This window comes from Falco punctatus (assembly GCF_963210335.1).
Source record: "Falco punctatus genome assembly, contig: scaffold_22, whole genome shotgun sequence".
NCBI lineage: Eukaryota > Metazoa > Chordata > Aves > Falconiformes > Falconidae > Falco > Falco punctatus.
This window is the reverse complement of record NW_027660223.1, coordinates 215,320-228,142: the sequence shown is the minus strand read 5'-3', so window position 1 is coordinate 228,142 and position 12,823 is coordinate 215,320. Positions and strand designations below refer to the sequence as shown.

General features: G+C 51.2%; 1 long non-coding RNA gene across 1 annotated transcript; it reads left to right on the top strand.

Moving 5' to 3' along the window:
• Window positions 1-6,395: 6,395 nt before the first annotated feature.
• On the top strand, window positions 6,396-12,439 carry LOC308057547. Its single transcript, XR_013925326.1, has 2 exons — window positions 6,396-6,560; window positions 7,828-12,439. It is a non-coding gene; the product is annotated as an uncharacterized lncRNA (long non-coding RNA).
• The last annotated feature ends 384 nt before the right edge of the window (window positions 12,440-12,823 follow it).

The following is a 12,823-nucleotide window of genomic DNA, read 5'->3' as shown; positions in this document are numbered from 1 at the left end:
CAGCTGCACCATGTTTCCAAGCCCAAGCCTACGGCTGCAGTGGCTGCAGGGAGCACCATGAGCTTTGAGTGGGAGCAAAGAGGCTGCTGCTGCTGCTGCTGCTGCTGGGCAGTTGCCCCCCTCCCTGGCTGCCTTCTGGCTGTAGTAGCGGCCACGCTAGAGGAGCAACCGGAGGCCTGGGGCATACCAGACACCTATGGAGGTGTGCTGCGGGGACTCGAGTGGAATGGTCGAGACTAGGGGACCGGGCCCCCAGTCCGGTGTCTTTTTGAGGGCTTGAGGCTCTGCAGAGGGGTCTGGGGTGTAACGAAGGCCTCAGAAGGGGGCCTGAGTGGACTAGAGAGAGCCTAAGGCAGCCTCCGGGTAGCCAGGGGAAAGGGTGCCCAGTGCCAGGTGGCCTCCACAGCCATCAGGGACCTGGGCACAGGCACTGTCATGTGGGGAGGCAGGGAGCGTGGCATGGGCTTGTTGTGCTCATCATCTCCTTGCCCCTTTGCGGTGCCTTGATGTTGCAGCTAGCCCAGGCACTGCCTCCCACCAGCACAGGGACCCTTGCACAGCACTCCAGCTTCAGATCACTGGCACCGGCTGCCCAGAGAGGCTCTGGAAACATTGCAGCACCACCTGCACAGGATTTTGTGCAACCTGCTCTAGCACAGCCTGCTTTTGCAGGGTGTTGGACTAGATAATCTCCAGAGGTTCCCTCCAACAACAACCATTGTGGGATTCTGGGACTCGTGGGACTTTGGCTGAGGAAGAAGAGGTCAGGATCCTCAGGCCACCCGACACCTGACTGCCTTCCCAGTGCCTGTCCAAGAAACCTGCCAGTCCTCACTAAACAGAAGTTGGACCTGCACACGTGGGCTTGCACATGTGCATGAGCACTGCAGGGCAACAGCCTTCTCTCTCTTCCCCGTCCTCTACTGCAGGGCGAGCGCAGATGTTCTGCCAAGGGAGCACCAGTCTGCACAGGCCCTGCTGCTGTCGCTGTCATGCAGCGGCTCTTCTACCCTGGGCTCCCTCTACTGTGTCCCACACCACTGGCCTGCTGTGATGGCAGAGCCAGTGGCACTACCCTGTTGACGCAGAAGGCTCGGACACAACTGATACGACCAATGTGATCAAGTTGGTGCCACTTTATTAAGGGATACACAGCAATTTATACTCTACAGATGCTATTAACAGACTCACAGCAATTTATACCCCCAGCTAAAAATACACACTCTACGCAGGCTTTGTTATGTAAAAGGTGATAGGTTATAACGACTCGTTCACACGCTTCCACCTCCCCTAGGATTAGTCCCGGTGTGGTGCCCACACGCTGCTCCCCCCTTGTGCACGCATCCGGTTTTTTCTCACTTTTCTGTCCAGCTCCCTTATCTCTCTGCGAATACACAGTCTCTTTGTCTCTCTTGGCCTTGCATATGTCCTTCACAACACCTGCTGCTTGTTACAGCTGCGGCCTGCTTGGCCTGCTATTACAACAACGTTACGTGGTCTGCATTGCTCATAATATGTCCGTTGTCTTCCAGTCACTCCACAAATCCCCTTTTTTGTTTCTGAGCGATCCAGACCCCTTTTATCAATCTGTTCATCATTCTCATAAAGCAATTCCACACGCAGCCCGTTATCACTAAAGAGATTACAATGGCAATTAACATCGTTATCCCCGTGCAGAAAGGAGTCTTTTAACCCTCCAGTAATTCCTAAACTCTGTAGCCAGTCCGTTAACCCGTTCTCAACCTTTATGGCCTGTACGTTTTTTCTCAACTCTGCAAGCTGCTTATGAATAGAGTTCGAGTGATCAGTCAAATTCATACAACACATTCCTTAGCGCTGTTCACTATAGGCTACTCTCTACTGTTCATGCTGTTTCCTTATCTTCTAGAGGTGACATCACATTCCTCCTTTGTTTCTGTCGCATCCTAGTTTCTTCTCATACTCCCTCAAAGTTATTGAACTCTTTGCTGCAGGATCTCAGCTGCACATCGCCAAAGCAAGGCCAAAACTGCACATTATCCCACTGTCTCTGTTCCATACGATTCTACAGTTACCGGGATCCCCCTCCCCCACCCCCCGTTTGTTTGGGGGTTTTTTTTGAACAGCTAGTACCAGGCTTGCCATGTTCTGCAGGGCCCTTGCAAACATGACGGCAAACAAGGCAATAGCAAACAAACGATACTGCCAATTGAGTGAATGGATGCCAAAAAGGCTGACATTTTCAAAGATTTTCATAACATGTTGCTGCAATGGGGCGCCTAAAATCCACGCAGCATGTACCATCAAAATCCTCACAGCCATGTCCTTGAGCCAACAACAAAAAGCCAATCCTTGCTCTGTTTTGTATGTAATAGTGGCCAATTTGACTCACGTTCTTAACTGCCTAACAAACAAGGTGATTTAACTCTTGAATGCTTTCCCTGCTGTTACTCCGGATAAGAGAAGAACCACTGCAATATGTTCGCGTCAGTTCCATAAATCAACTACATCATTACCTGCTTCATCCAAAGCTATATTGCGTTTAAGCGCATTATGCTTATCAACATGTTCACGTGTTGATTTATGTGGGTGTCATGGTCCCATCATAGCCTCCTACTACATTAGCATCTACGTAAAGACAACTATCGACGCTCAAAGTGCAAACAATATCAGCTTCTTTTGGATTAACATTATACAGAGGTAATCACTTATCCCCGATATCAAGGCTTTCAGCAAGATTCTTCATTCCCCACATACATTCACTCGTTTGCAACAACGTTTGCAAGTCAGGAAGGGCACACCAAGCCAGGATGTGTTCACTTGCTGTGCTAAGGAGACCCACACATCAGTTGTTGGGTTGACTGGCGGCAGCAGCGCTCCCACGGTCCGGCACGCTAAGCTCAGGCCGCACACAGCGAGCAGGTATCCATCGCGGACCTTCACCTGTAGAAACACAAGCATCACCTCTCCCGCAAGTTAACAATCCATGCAGTCCTGCCAATGCCTGGTATGAGGGTCTTTCCCATGTACTAAGACACCTTGGTGCTTTTGCTGCTTGTCACCAGTTGACACAAAATATCGTACAATGGAAGGCACCGCATGGTCGACAGAGATTTTCAAAAAGTTCAAAATATAGCATGCTTTCTCTGAACGTGCCTCTGGGCCATTCCCCTTTTCTGTTTTTCAAGCAGGCATTTAAGAGTATCATTCATGCATTCAACGATGGCTTGGCCCGCAGGGGAATGGGGAATACCAAATTGCTGGGTATTTGCCCCAGCAGACCCCAGGCCCCAGCACCATGTCCCCATGGGCAGGGCACGTGGGCAGGCAGCCTCAGGACCGTGCTGGGCAGGATTGTGCCTGCAGGAGGGCTGCTCCCAGCTGTGGGGCTGCCCAAAGGCTTGGTGGAGATGCGACTGCCGGCACCACTGTGTCTGTTTCTGCAAGCCCCCGTGGTGGCAGCGCTGCTCCCAGAAGAGCAGTGGGTTGCCCTGCCAGTGAGCAGCTTGCGGAGTGCAGGGCTGGGAACCCTCTGGGGTGCACCCCCATCTGAAATGTTAAATCTTTCCTCTATCCTGGTGCTGGGGCCCATCCATCCATCTCGCTTCTGGGGCTGTGTCACCCTCAGTGCCTGAACCCAGTAGGGATGTGGGCACTGCTGGCACCCACAAAATGGGACATGGGGGTGTCTGGTACCACAGTGGGTGTGCTAGAATGGGGGGACCAGGCTGGGCTAGAGAAAGGGGCCAGCATGAACCTCATCAGGTCCAACAAGTGCCGACTCTGGCCCCTGGGGATGAACAAGCCCAGGCCCCAGCACAGGCGGGGGCCACCTTGCTGGAAAGCAGCTTGGCAAAGAAGGTCCTGCCGGGCTCCTCAATGAGCTGCCTGCTGGGCAGGGGATCTGTGCCCCTTGCAAAGGGGGGATCCGCTATGTATTGAGACCCCACGGTGAATCCATACACCACGAATAGAAAGGCATGTTATCCCCAGGTTGGCATATTCAAATGGCTAACAAATGGGGTATGGCCTTGGTGCCTTAAACATTTTTGTCCAATCTAGATAACAGAGTTGAAACATGGGAATAAATCCCCCACCCCATCAAAACACTCCCCTCAGGAATTGTTTGTGAACCATTTGTTGTGAATCGTGGAATAGAACAATGGAGCATGGCATACCCCAGACTTGTGAACCCTTATTCCAAGCATGTGTCCTTGTTGGGGTTTTCAGGCACCAGGGTTTAAACCTGGAGATCCCACCTGTTATGAAAAAACTACCAGTCAAGGAAACACATTGCAATATGCAGTTTTGCTTACCCACAAAACAAAATGGAATTTTGTGTGGGAAGGAAAAAACCCAAACTACGACCCATCAACACGCTCCACTCTTTGATATCCAGCCCCTCAGGGTCTTTTCTGAGCATGTTCAGATGGGAAGATGTACTTTGTACTACCTACTTCCTCAAAATTATTTACATATGCATAAGGCACTTGGGTATGTCACGTTGATCCTGGGGGCCTTTCTTGGGGTCTTTAGAGATCGTTAGTGGTCAACAACTTGGTGAACTTCAGCTGAACCTTCCTGGGGCACCTGCACTCTACTTGTTGTTACAGAACTTCATTTCTTCTCTGTGCTATATGGTTTTGATGGCAACACACCGTTAACCCACTTCCCTTGTCTATTGGTATAGCCCAGGTGCCTCAGAAAGCTTGCCACCTCTTACTGAGCTTATTCAATAGGTTGAGTTAATCATTGCTTTAGTTGCAGCCTCTCCTAGTGATTCTTTATAGCTTCATCCCATCAGCGAGGAGAAGCGCCCAGCTCTGCCGCTGAAGGCAGCAGCCTCGAGTCAGCAGGCTGCTCCCTAATGGAAGCAATCCCGACTGCCTGGATCTCACCGCTGAGAGGCTGTATTTAAAAATGGAGTGTTTTCCAGCAAGGGAAACAAGGCTTGAGCACTCATACTCCAGCTGGTGACTCTCCCAGGCAGCTGCATATTGCCAGTCCCTCAGCAGGGCAGGTGTAGCCAGGGCCCTGCCGGAGCCAGCAGCAAAACACGCTAGCCCTATTCCTGCAGGAACTACGAACGCCGGGGCGGCTGCAGGGGGCTCTGCGAGTCGGGGTGCCTGGTGCCTGTGCCCAGGGCACCTGCCGGCACCTCTTTCCCTCCTTAGCTCTCGGCTCACCCCCAGGGCTGCCCCGGCCGGGCCTGACTCCAGCTGCCCCAGGGGCCTGGCACACCGGGGGGTTGGAGCCTCCCCACCGCACCCCCAGGCAGCCAGCAGGCAGCAGACATCCCTGCGCTGGCCTAAGGGCCTCCCTTGCCCCACGGCCGGCCACAGGCCCCCCTCAGCTGGGACACAGCCCCAGCACAGGCTGTGCCTGCCCAGACCAACATGGCTGCCAGGAGGCTGAGGGTGGGCAACAGCAGCTCCCAGCATGCCCTGGGAACAACATGGCTGCCAGCAGCCCCGGGCCTACAGCTCCCAGCATGCCCTGGGAACAACCTGGCTGCCAGCAGCCCCGGGCCTACAGCTCCCAGCATGCCCTGGGAACAACATGGCTGCCAGCAGCCCCAGGCCTACAGCTCCCAGCATGCCCCGGGAACAACCTGGCTGTGGGATGGCCCCGGGCCTACAGCTCCCAGCATGCCCTGGGAACAACCTGGCTGCCAGCAGCCCCGGGCCTACAGCTCCCAGCATGCCCTGGGAACAACCTGGCTGCCAGCAGCCCCGGGCCTACAGCTCCCAGCATGCCCTGGGAACAACCTGGCTGTGGGATGGCCCCGGGCCTACAGCTCCCAGCATGCCCTGGGAACAACCTGGCTGTGGGATGGGCCCGGGCCTACAGCTCCCAGCATGCCCTGGGAACAACCTGGCTGTGGGTAGCCCCGGGCCTACAGCTCCCAGCATGCCCTGGGAACAACCTGGCTGTGGGATGGGCCCGGGCCTACAGCTCCCAGCATGCCCTGGGAACAACATGGCTGTGGGATGGCCCCGGGCCTACAGCTCCCAGCATGCCCTGGGAACAACCTGGCTGTGGGATGGGCCCGGGCCTACAGCTCCCAGCATGCCCTGGGAACAACCTGGCTGTGGGTAGCCCCGGGCCTACAGCTCCCAGCATGCCCTGGGAACAACCTGGCTGTGGGATGGGCCCGGGCCTACAGCTCCCAGCATGCCCTGGGAACAACATGGCTGCCAGCAGCCCCAGGCCTACAGCTCCCAGCATGCCCTGGGAACAACATGGCTGTGGGATGGCCCCGGGCCTACAGCTCCCAGCATGCCCTGGGAACAACCTGGCTGCCAGAAGTCCCGGGCCTACAGCTCCCAGCATGCCCTGGGAACAACCTGGCTGCCAGAAGTCCCGGGCCTACAGCTCCCAGCATGCCCCGGGGCACACCTCCCAGAAGGCCCCGGGGTGCCCCTGCCCTGCAGTCGGGCCCTGTGGGGAGACACCAACCCCCAGCCCTGGCCCTGCAGGCCCCACAGCCACTGCCCTGGGCTGCTTGAGCACAGGCCCAGGCCCTGGAGCCCCCGTGGGGCAGGGACGAGGGGGAGAGAGGCACCGAGCAACAGGGAGAGGTGGGTCAAGGCAGAGGGGTGGCCGGAGAGGGACAGGAGGCATCCAGAGGGGCAGGAGGAGCGGGAGGGGCTGGGCAGGGATGGAGAAAGGACAGGGACTGGGGAGGAGCAGGCAGAGGGTTGGAGCGGGACAGAGACAGAGGGGCAGGGGGGTGCCCGAGGGATGCAGGGTCAGCAGCAGGAGAGAGGGACAGGGAGAGGAGCGGAGGGGCGGGAAGGGGGACAGAGGCACAGACCAGCACAGGCAGGGCGAGGGGACAGGATGAGCAGGCTGTGACTTTGGCAGTGGGCGGCAAAGCTGCTTCTGTGGGTCTTTCCTTTCTCCCTCTGCCCTTATCCCCTCCCCACCCTTCCCCTCGGTGAGACTGTGTCTGTGGTGTGCCTGCTCTGGTGAAAGGAGCTCCTGCGCCAGCCTGAGGGCAAAAGAAGAGGGGCAAGGAGCGAGGCGTTGCAGTCCTTAGTTTGCAGGTTTCATATATCGTCCCTGTTCAGAAAACACAGCGTGTATGTGGGTCTGCGGTGCCGGCAGTTTTTTATTCTTTATAGCAATTTCTTTAAATACCGGACTTCATGCAGAAGGTTCACATGGTGCTGTGCTTCTAGTAAACAGAATTGCTTTTATGCATGCTGCAGTCTGGAGGTGGCAAGTGCCAGGTTAGAGATGAAGATGGAAATGAAAGCAAGTGACGCGCATGCAGTGGTGATCCTGCCACAAACGTGCTGTGTATTGACCTGGGAGAACGCTGCAGGGACTCTCAGAAGTCAAGGTTTTCAGTGCTGTTTCTGTATTTGAGACCCAAGGGATGGTTTTCCTCCGTGTGCGTTTCTGTGCAGGCATGTGCATGGAACATAGGTGTGTCTCTGTGCCATGAGTGGGACTGATGGCAGCTTTTCATTTCATTCCAACTCAAAAGTAAAGAAAGACTGTACCTGCAAAAGAATTCAAACAGCTGTCTTTCTTTCCCAGAGTAAGCATAGAAGCGTGGGGGAGCAGTTTGCAGGTTCAGAATTTGAGCCTGCTCTTGGTGGTAAACCCTCAGGAGAGGAAAGAGAAGCCCCACTTTTTTAACTACAGCTCTGCTTCCCTTAATGTGTCTTCTTGTTAGATTCTGTCGGTGGTCAGTTTAAAAGGACGTGATTAAACTGTGCTTGTTTATCAAGATATTTGAGGGTTATTTACTGTCTTAAATCCGCTTATGAGTGGGGCGCTCTGTTGCCCTGTGGGCAGTACAATGTCGAGACTGGTAATTTTCCTTTTCTTCCCTAGTGTACGGATGCATTTATGAAGGCAAGTGTTGGGTCTTATTGGCGCCGCACAAGAAACCAACATGCGATACCCAGACATTCACTGTTAGAAACAGGAAGAAGCCCTTGCTTCAGATTCTGCAAAAGATGTACCAAGGCTGAGGAAAATGGCAGAAAGGGAAGAAATGCCGTAGCATAACTTTGGGATGGCAGGTGAGGTTTCCATCAGTGTTCCTCAAATGTAGCAGCCTCATTTTGTTTGCGGATGTGGTGTTGAACTCAAACTACGAGCTAGTTTCCTTTATTGTGGGTGATACTATAGCGCACGTACCTTTCATGTCCCAAGTGAAGTTGCCAAGGCTCTAGTTAAACTTCTGCAGAACCACTCAAATCTTCCTTAGTGTGTGATTTCCTTCAACAGTCAAGTCCAGGTCTGTGGCATACAATAACCCCTCCCCCATTTGGGATCTGGATGTGGCTGATTTTTAATTTAGACTTATCTGCTGTTAGAGATTTTCTTTTTTTGGTCCAAATAGGGAAATGCTGATTGTGTGCATTCTTTTGCTTTCTCATAGTGTTGTTCCATGTTTAGTCATTTGTTCCTTACAAAAAAAATTGTATGGGTGTCTATGAAGCTGGAGGTGTTTACGTTCTTGTGGCTGAATGTAGCAGTGGAGCTATCTTGCTGTATTTAAATCAAGAGGAGCATAATGTAATTTCACTTAAAATCTGGTCTTGGTAGGCAGATCCTACCCTGATAAGCATTTAAAAAAAAATAATAAAAAAAAGTTCAAATCTGTGAAGAGGTATAGGTGGAGCACCTGAACTCGTGCAAGGCAGGAATTCTCTCGCTGGTATCCGCACATTGCAGAACTGTTGCCGTCATGACCGTGAAATAGTGAGCCATTAATGTTAACTACTAGCAGCTTGTGAACCTAACAGTCAAGGTAGAAAATAATGTCCCACTGCCACCTTTTTTTAATTTTCTTTTATGTTTTAAAGTTTCTGATTTGATACTTTCTGATGTATTTGAAACCTGTGTCATTATCCTGTGTAGTTTGTGACAAGTGTGTGGCAGATGGGACTTTTCTGCTTGGAGAGGTGGCGAGATGGAGAGTGGGGAATGGTTTTATGGCACAAGTGTAAAAGTATAAAAAGGGATTAAGAGGCTTGTGTACCTTGCTGCCAGTTCAGTGGCATGAGAATTCCTGTAATGACAAATTCCTTCTGGCTCTGAAGGAATGAACATGCCAACCTGCTGAGTTTCCACCCAGAGCAACACTAGCAACGGATGTCGTTCCCAAATGGTGAGGTGGTTGTAAGCTTCATCAGTAGTAGAAGCTGTGGAGAAAGTCACGAATCATCTGCCGTTCTGCAAGTCAAGTGCTTGGCTCTTCTGTCACTAGTGTTGATTTAAGGGTACATTGCTTATAAATAGCACTTGACCTTTGTAATTCTTCCTACTGCTAAGTTCTCAGTGCCATAAGAGAACCATTGTGCTGTGAAGGTCCTGTAAACATACGGCAATGTTTGTGTTTATCCATTTTGCCTTCCCTTAGATGATGTTTTTTTGTAATTTGAAACCTTAGTGGCAGGATTTGGGGCTTTATCCTGATCAGCCATCTAAGGGCCAGCTCTCAGCTGCAGCATAAGTATTCAGGTAGTTTGAGCACCAAATGAAACTTCCACTTGGCTGTCATTTTGGCTTTTCCCTTCCTCTTAATTTTTATATTTTAATAAAGAGTTCTAAGTATTTGGCTTCCTTACAGAAAAAAAAAAAAAAACCAACAGTGCTATCCTTGTCCTGTTATGATAGACCCCTAATCTGGAGGGCAGAAAGCTGAGACCACCAGGAAGATGTTGAGAGGAAGGGGAAGAATGTTAGAGCCATGAGTTGGGTGTTCTTCAGCTGGCCAGATCTGAGGAGATGGAAAAGGTACCTCCCAGATAGCTACAGGGAAGCACAGGAGAGCAGCTGGGAGCCAGAAGTGTGGTGTGGGCATACGAAAGTGCTACACTGTGGTGTGTCAGGCAAATTATTATCAGGAAGTTTCACATTTGTTGTCATTTCCCAAGCTCCTGAGGTGCAGGAATGCTGGAGGCAAGAAGCTGCCAGCATCAACTATGTGGAGAAAGAACACTTCTATCTCCATTTTACTTTCCTCACTTCTATGTTACGGTGGCAGGGCAGTAAAGACCCTGACCCGGACCCGGACCCGGACCCTGACCCTGTGAGTACGCAGGCAGCTTGTGTGGCCAGTGCCGGTGCGGTTCTGGCACAGAGGATCAAGCGCTTCACGCTTCAGAGCTGTCAGGCTGACACTCTTCAGCACTCAATGAAGCTCTAAATTACAGCTAAAGGGAGACAGAAATTTTGCTTCAGAGCTTGATAATGTCGTTCTGATCCATCCTTTTGCTTGTTCAGTGGCTACAGAAGGGAGCCACTGCCTTGGTAGGAGCATCCATTGAGTTCTTCCTGTGTGATATTAGAGAATCATTGTGTCTGTTTATGCATGAGATCATTACAGTAGGTGTTTTGAAGATGTTCACATGTGGTACATAAAACCTTTGCCAGTGAAATAGTAAATCCATGCAGTGGGGTCTAAAGCACACAGATCCAGTGCAATCCTCCAAAGCGCTTTGAAAGTCTCTCTCTGAGGGTACAGACCTGGCTGTTGGTGATTCTGTTGACCTGCCTTTTATAGCAGGTTGCTTGGAGAAGTTGCTATGTCAGAAGTCGTCTTCTGCGGGCTGGATGCTGCAAGTGGTAGGATGTTTAAGGAAGCAAATGAATAACCTTCAGACTTGGTTTTATTCTTTTAACAGATTGTACACAAATGGGAGGCCTGAGCAGGCTGCTTTTAGCAGGGGAACGTGACCTGACTGCACAGGAGGCAAGGAACTCTCTTCTCTCGCTGATCATGAGCCCTCAGTTTCAAGGCAGATCTGAAGAGGAATATTTGACCCATGGGAAATGCAACTTCAGATACATAACTCAGGTGGGACCGCCGTGTGTGCCCTGTGATAGGAGCCGTGTATCCCAACCGTGAACGTGGAGATTGGGCCCGGTTTTTAGCTTGGTTCAATCTGAACTCTGCTGACTGATTCTGTGATCAAGAGCAGGCAAGTCTGCCCCCTGAGAGGATGTTGTCATGGGTGGAAGGGTTGAAGTGCAGTGACTGCGTCAACAAACAGGTGGTTTGAAAAGTCTTTTGGGCAAGGGTCTGGTACGCTGGTGTAATGCCTTTTCCCTTTACAAAGGTGTCCAGTAAACACCAGTGTTCCTGCATGTGTCCAGTAGCGCAGAGACCTCTGTACTTTCTTTGGACTGATTGTTGTATAAGATCTGGGGGGTTTTGGACAGCTCTGAAAATTGTTCAAAAGGTGTCTTGTATGTTGGGTGAAATGGGTCATCGCTTCCATAAACCTCTAGCCTGTAAAGAAGAGCCGTGGAAGTAAGGAGATTTTATTTTTTGCTGTTTTTATTGTCACTGGGAGGAAAAGCAGTGATTAGCTATTGACCTGTGATACTCCAGATGCAGGCTGTGCAGTGCATTTGAGGTGGATCACTCGTGTACTGCCAAGACTGAGCCCAGACTCCTCAACGCTTTGCACACTGGCAGTGGAAGTCCTTGTGCAACTGTGGGTACTGGCTTTCTGTGCTGTAGTGAGAAAAATACAAAGCACTGGGGTTAAGGTTTGCAGAGAAGTGGGAAAAAGTTGATTATTTTGTGCTAGGAAGAGAATGTCCTGTACTTTTCAAACTTTGAGTGTTTCCACTTGGAATTTAAAACCTGCTTTTAACTCTGTTGCTATGTTTCAGTGGGAGGGAAGGTGTCTTGTAGTTACAGATGATCCGTTCCCTTAAGGATCTTTGCCTTCTGAGTTGAGCTTTCTTGGCTTTACATGAAAAGTGCCTCAAGCTGTACCATTTCAGATGGCAGTGAGGGAATTACATCTCCGTGGGGATTTAGAGAGAAATCCAGAAGTATGTTGCCTTATCGTTTCAGTATATGAACTTTTCGAAACAGGATTTGCTGGGTTTTGAGCAGGAGACCCACTTCCCACGTGCCTACATAAACCCCGTTTTCTCGGACAGACACATGCATTATGGTTTGTGATGCAATATTGACTTGATTCGTAAGCCGTACTGTGCTGTGCTCTTCTGGGCTTGTCGTAGTCCTTTGAAACACAGCCCTGCGCATCAAAGGGGCAAGCTGTGTGATCTGCTTTCCCCCACAACATAGAGCAATGTAACTGTCGTAAGTACAGGCAGAACAAAACTAGTTGAGGGATTTGTGGGCTGCTGTTTGAATCATGGTGGGCCAGGAATCAGCCCATGCTTACTAATACGTTTAATTGTCCTATGCCACCTGAGGGGCAGGGCAGTGTCAGGGCATTTTCCCAGGGAATAAAACTGGACATGTCTGATTCTCTCCGAGGGTCCCCTATGTAAAAAAACATCCTTCAGCACCATCTGGGTGCTTGGTGTTCTCAAAAGGACCCAAAGGGATGAAGTTCACTCCTGCTGCCTGCGTGACAGCAGGAATTATGTCTGCAGCTGTGCTTCTGCGCACTTCGAAACTGCCTCTGTTTCTTTGCTTGGCCAACCAGAAAAAAACCAAAAAACCTAAGCTGACTTGACAACAGTGTCTTGCTGTCCTCTCTGAAGGAAGTAAATTACCATCATCTCGCAGCTTGTCAAATGTGCACCAGGCGTGAAGAAGAACATGAGGTGCACTGTCCTGAGCTCTCAGCAGGTCAGGTTTTGCTGTCCTCTGGAAACTGTCTAGCTCTTCAGTTTTTCTCCACGAAGGTCACATTGTTTGGAGTAGTGATGAGGTGGCCCCCCAAATGCCCCGGCTTTGTTTCTAAGTGCTATTAAAGTATTTTGCTTCCTGAAGAGACTGTTCCTCATGAGGGACGGTTACTTCTCAGTAAAGTGACCCCCTTTCCGTCTAAAGGGATGGAGCTTGAGACTGTGGAGGTGGAGGTGCTTGGTGAGGGAGGCAGTCAGG